Source organism: Mauremys mutica, chromosome 3, assembly GCF_020497125.1.
Source record: "Mauremys mutica isolate MM-2020 ecotype Southern chromosome 3, ASM2049712v1, whole genome shotgun sequence".
Lineage (NCBI taxonomy): Eukaryota > Metazoa > Chordata > Testudines > Geoemydidae > Mauremys > Mauremys mutica.
This window is the reverse complement of record NC_059074.1, coordinates 164,921,388-164,927,136: the sequence shown is the minus strand read 5'-3', so window position 1 is coordinate 164,927,136 and position 5,749 is coordinate 164,921,388.

Below are 5,749 nucleotides of genomic sequence, written 5' to 3'. Positions count from 1 at the left end.
ACTGAAACTAGAGCTGAGTAGGAGCCTGAAGTCTTTCCATTGACTTCAATGAGCATTAGATCAATTTTTAATTTAGCTTGGTGAAAACCAGACAGAAAAGCGAGATACCCATAGTAGGTCAATCATGCTTAAGGTACGAGAAAGAACAGGTTGGTCTTGGTAGTATTACTTGATAACATTCAGTAATATGTCGAGAAAATACACTTGTGAAGCCCCGTTGTTTTCAGAGCATGAAGACAGCTGTTAATGGGGCTGTATGGATGCAAGGATCCTCATTGCAGGATGGAGGCCTAAGGCCTTATATTGGCAAGTCTTTTTTGGTCTGTAGAGAACTCTGTGTGTTTATTGTGCTATCTAATTAATAATTAAAAATAAAATAGAAGATATTTTTTCTGTGTTTATTCTACATCCCCTGAGAACCAGAAGATCTTAAGTCATCTGTAGCAATCACTTTAGTCATTAACATTGTAAAAGAAAGGGCTAAACTGAGCCTTGTGGAAGCAGGTGCAAGTCCAGTTTCTGAAAGTTTGCCCAAATAGATACTATGGATATGTAAGAAAGATCTTGGAATCACCGTTGATAGCTCTCTGAAAAACTCAGCTCGATGAGCAGTAGCAGTCCAAAAGACTGCTAACAGAATGTTGGGCACTATTAGGAAAGAGATTGAAAATAAGTCAGAAAATATAATGCCACTGTATAAATCCATGGTGTGCCCAAACCTTGAATACTGTGTCCAGTTCTGGTTGCCCCATCTCAAAAAGGATCTAGTGGAAGGTTCAGAGAAGGGCAACAGACATGATCAAGAGTATGAAATGGCTTCCATACAAGGAGAGATTAAAAAGATTAGGGCTGTTTATCTTAGAAAAAAGAAGATTAATGGGGGGATATGCTTGACGGCTATACATTCATGAATTTTATAGAGAAAGTGAATAGAAAGTGTTATTTGTCCTTTCACAGAATAAAAAAAAACAGGGGTCATCTGATTAACTTAATAGGCAGCAAGCTTAGTACAAACAAGAAGACATCCTTTTTCGCACAATGTATAATTAACCTGTGGAACTCATTGCCATGGGATGTTATGATAGCCAAAAGTATAATTGGGTTAAAGAAAGAACTAGATAAGTTCATAGAGAATAGGTCCAGCAATAGTTATTAGCCAGGATAGTCACGATTCAACTCCATGCTCGGGGCAACTCTAAACTCCTGACTGCCAGAAACCAGCAAGGGAAGACGGGGGTGAATCACTACAATTGTCCTGTTCTGTACACTCCCTGTTCCATACACTCCGGTACTGGCACACTCAGCACCAGAGATTCCCACCTAGCTCATGCAGATTGTAACACCCTAGTATTCCCTTGAAGGTTCTGGATATAAACCAAGGTTTAGGTGGGGACCCTGATCATCTCCCTTCCCTCCTACATCACCTTCCAAACCTAGTGAGGCTCCTTTCAAACCCAGTCCTCCAACAGAAGTAATTTTGGTCATTTACTAAAGTTTATAGAGTCCCTAGCTCCTCTCTTCAGCTTGGTCAGACCACAATGCAGCCCTTCTGATGGGCAGCAGGCCCTTTCCTCAGATCCCCCATTTTTTGTTTCTCATATTCTTCCCTTTGAGGGAGGCTCCTTGAAGAAATTTATAGCAGTTCTGATCTTGGCTTTTATCAGATGCTTTGACTCTGGGAGTGTGAAGGAGGGTTACACCTTGAGATCCCCCTGGGCCTCAGACCCTCTGGCTTCAGCATCATGATCTTCCTTTCTTTTGCCATGAAGGTTCTTATCCTTGGTTTTGAAGTCAGAGATCTGAGGGGAATAATCACTTCGGTTTTCTTGTTTCCAACATCCTTCAACAAAAACAGGGCCAGAGTTCAAGGCTTTGCTTGACAGTTGGCGCCTGTCTCTCCTGGGTTTGTCCTAAACTTGAGATGGCGCTGGACCCATAGTACTGAGACGATCCTGCCTATCATGCGGGTTCTTACACTGGGATTTCCTGTTCTCCGTGGAGAAAAGAGATAGATATCTACATATCACCATCTACCCTGTACAACAGCCACAGCTGTGTTCCCCTCTGAGGCGCAGTCACTTTTTGGTAGGCCAGGACCAGAGCTGAAGTTGTAGTGAGTGTAGTCTAAGGCTAAGCCCAGCTAGGAATAAATGCTTGTGTCCTGAACAAATGTTTGGGTAATGTCTCCACTAGAATTTACAGTCTTTTTAATTAAGAAAAAACAGAAAGCGTACCAGGAGTGGAAAATGGGAGGGATCAGCAAAGAAACCTACCTTATTGAGGTCAGAGGGTGTAGGGATGCAGTGAGAAAGGCAAAGCGACGGGTGGAGATGGACCTAGCGAAGGGGATTAAAACCAATAGCAAAAGGTTTTTTAGCCATATAAATAGGAAGAAAACCAAGAAGGAAGAAGTGGGACCGCTTAAAACTTTAAACGGAGTGGAGATTAGGGATAATCTTGGAATGGCACAATATCTGAATGAATATTTTGCCTCGGTCTTTAATGAGGCTAATGAAGGGCTAAGGAATTGTGATAGAGGGACCGATGGGAATGAAGATATGGGGGTAGACATTACGGTATCTGAGGTGGAGGCCAAACTTGAACAGCTTAACGGAAGTAAATCGGGGGGCCCGGATAATCTTCATCCTAGAATATTAAGGGAATTGGCGAGTGATATTGCTAGCCCGTTAGCGATGATTTTTAATAAATCTCTAAATTCGGGGATTGTACCGTTTGACTGGAGATTAGCTAATGTAGTTCCTATATTCAAGAAGGGGAAAAAAAGTGACCCGGGTAACTACAGGCCTGTTAGTTTAACATCTGTAGTATGCAAAGTAATGGAAAAAATTTTAAAAGAGAGAGTGGTTACGGAGCAGGAGCCCGATGGCAACTGGGATAGATTACAGCATGGATTTACGAAAGGTAGATCGTGCCAAACCAATCTGATCTCCTTCTTTGAGAAAGTAACAGATTTTTTAGACAAGGGAAATGCGGTGGATCTAATATATCTGGATTTCAGTAAGGCGTTTGATACGGTTCCGCATGAGGAATTATTGGTTAAATTGGAAAAGATGGGGATCGAAATGAAAATCCAGAGGTGGATAAGGAGCTGGTTAAAGGGGAGACTGCAGAGGGTAGTACTGAAAGGGGAACTGTCGGGTTGGAGGGGGGTTACCAGTGGAGTTCCTCAAGGTTCGGTTTTGGGTCCTATTTTATTCAATCTATTTATTGCTGACCTGGGAACCAAGAGTAGAAGTGGGCTGATAAAGTTTGCGGATGACACCAAGTTGGGAGGTATTGCCAATTCGGAGAAGGATCGGGATATCCTCCAGGGAGATTTGGATGACCTTGTAAACTGGAGTATTAGTAACAGGATGAAATTCAATAGTGAGAAGTGTAAGGTTATGCATTTAGGGATGACTAACAAGAATTTTAGTTATAAGCTAGGGACGCACCAGTTGGAAGTAACGGAGGAGGAGAAGGACCTGGGAGTCCTGGTTGATCGTAGGATGACTATGAGTAGGCAATGTGATGTGGCCGTTAAAAAAGCTAATGCGGTCTTGGGTTGCATTAGGCGAGGTATTTCTAGTAGGGATAAAGAAGTGCTAGTCCCGTTATATAAGGCGTTGGTGAGACCTCATTTGGAGTATTGTGTGCAGTTTTGGTCTCCCATGTTTAAGAAGGATGAGTTAAAACTGGAACGGGTACAAAGAAGGGCCACTAGAATGATCCGAGGAATGGAAGGCCTGTCGTATGAAAGGAGACTTGAGGAGCTCGGTTTGTTTTCCTTAACCAAAAGAAGGATAAGGGGAGATATGATTGCACTCTTTAAATATATCAGAGGGATAAATACCAGGGAAGGAGAGGAATTATTTCAGCTCAGTGCTAATGTAGACACGAGGACAAACGGATATAAATTGTCAGTCAGGAAATTTAGGCTTGAAATTAGACGAAGGTTTCTAACCATCAGGGGAGTGCAATACTGGAACAGCCTACCGAGGGAAACAGTAGGGGCGAAGGACCTCCATGACTTTAAGATTAAGCTAGATAAGTTTATGGAGGAGATGGTATAATAGGATAACGGGCTTAGTCAATAGGTCAATTAAGTGCCAAACTGGTAAATAGTACAATGGGTCAATGATATGATATTCTTAACCTTTTTCCAGAGGGTATGGCTGGAGAGTCTTGCCCGCATGCTCGGGGTTCAGCTGACCGCCATATTTGGGGTCGGGAAGGAATTTTCATCCAGGGCAGATTGGCAGTGGCCTTGGAGGTTTTTCGCCTTCCTCCGAAGCATGGGGCAGGGGTCGCTTGCTAAAGGAGTGGGTAGATCGGCTTATGTGGCCTGCATCTTGCGGGAGGTCAGACTAGATGATCATAATGGTCCCTTCTGATCTTGAATTCTATGATTCTATGATTACCAAGAGTAAGAACATGGCTAATTATGCAAATGCATCAGAAAATAGCAATTATTTTTAGTAATCCTCTATTATTTCAGCAGGAGGTTTTTTTCATGTCCCAGCTGAAGACAAGTCATCTCAGGATCCTAAAAGTCTCTTACTCTTTTATGTATCAGGAGACAGTCAGTTCTGCACCATTCAGGGCTCAAGACTGTAGGCAACTTTGTTAGTAGCTTCCTTCCCAAGCTGGCTGGATACATATGTGGCTTTGGCAATGGAATGATTTAGCAGGAGGTGTTTGTTCATGCTGCCTCTACATGAACAGCACCTTCCCAAAGAGACCAAGTGCATCTTGCATGTGAGCCAATGGTCCAGTAAGTGACAGATCAGAGGTCAGTACAAGGATCTGCCAAAATTCCAGACATAACAGTTTAAACAGTGTTTAAATAGACACAGAGGGCCTGATTCTCCACTGTCTTGCATCTTGTGTAGTTATCTGCACATGCATAAAACACAATAGCTGGGGCAGTCGAGTGGATAATTCTGTTTTAGTAGCAATTTGCACTTGCTTTGCAGTGGTGTAAACAATTACACAAGGTTCAAGGCAATGGGGAAGCAAGCCAAAATAAGATAGGTAGAAACTACATGTAAACGTGTGTTCGTTATCTAATTTCAAAGATATCAGAGGTTACTAGGAGGAATGGCTTTCTCTAGCAAACTTTTGTTTCTAAGGTTAATATGATATCTGAAATAAAAGATAATAGTGAGGTTCCCACTAAGAGGAGACTGCAATGTGCGTATAAATGTCACAAGCTTGTCTTTTATTTATTTTTAATGGAATCCAAAAAGTTGTATCCAGTAAACTGGAGTTTTAGAGCTGTAAGAGGCATTTTAGGTCCTGAGCTTGAGGCTGGAGGTCAGCTTGGTTGCCGTGGAGAAGGTTAGAACTTATCTCAGGACAATGAGGAAAACATGATGAATTAAACCAGTTTCACAGCTCTGAGACTAGTGGTTTTGCCCTAGTTACCTCAGTGTTTCAGGTCTCCATCTAGTTCTCAATGTGAAGTTTTTACCCTTAAGTGTTGGGCTAGGATGTCAGTGAAATGAGAATGGTAATTAGCATTGTGTGTTTTACAAGTGGGGAGCTCATGGTATTCTTGTGATCCCAGTGCTGATTGTGTGCAGAGCCGTTTAATGGAAGCCGTGGTTTGATTTTGTTTTTCTTTAGTCCTGAGAACAAAAAGAAATGTCTCAAGGAAAGTGTAAAATGGAATTCAAAAAGAACAATAGAATTTGGTTTGATTTGTTTAATTCTGAAATCAAGGTCACTTAAAAGTACTACAGCTTTT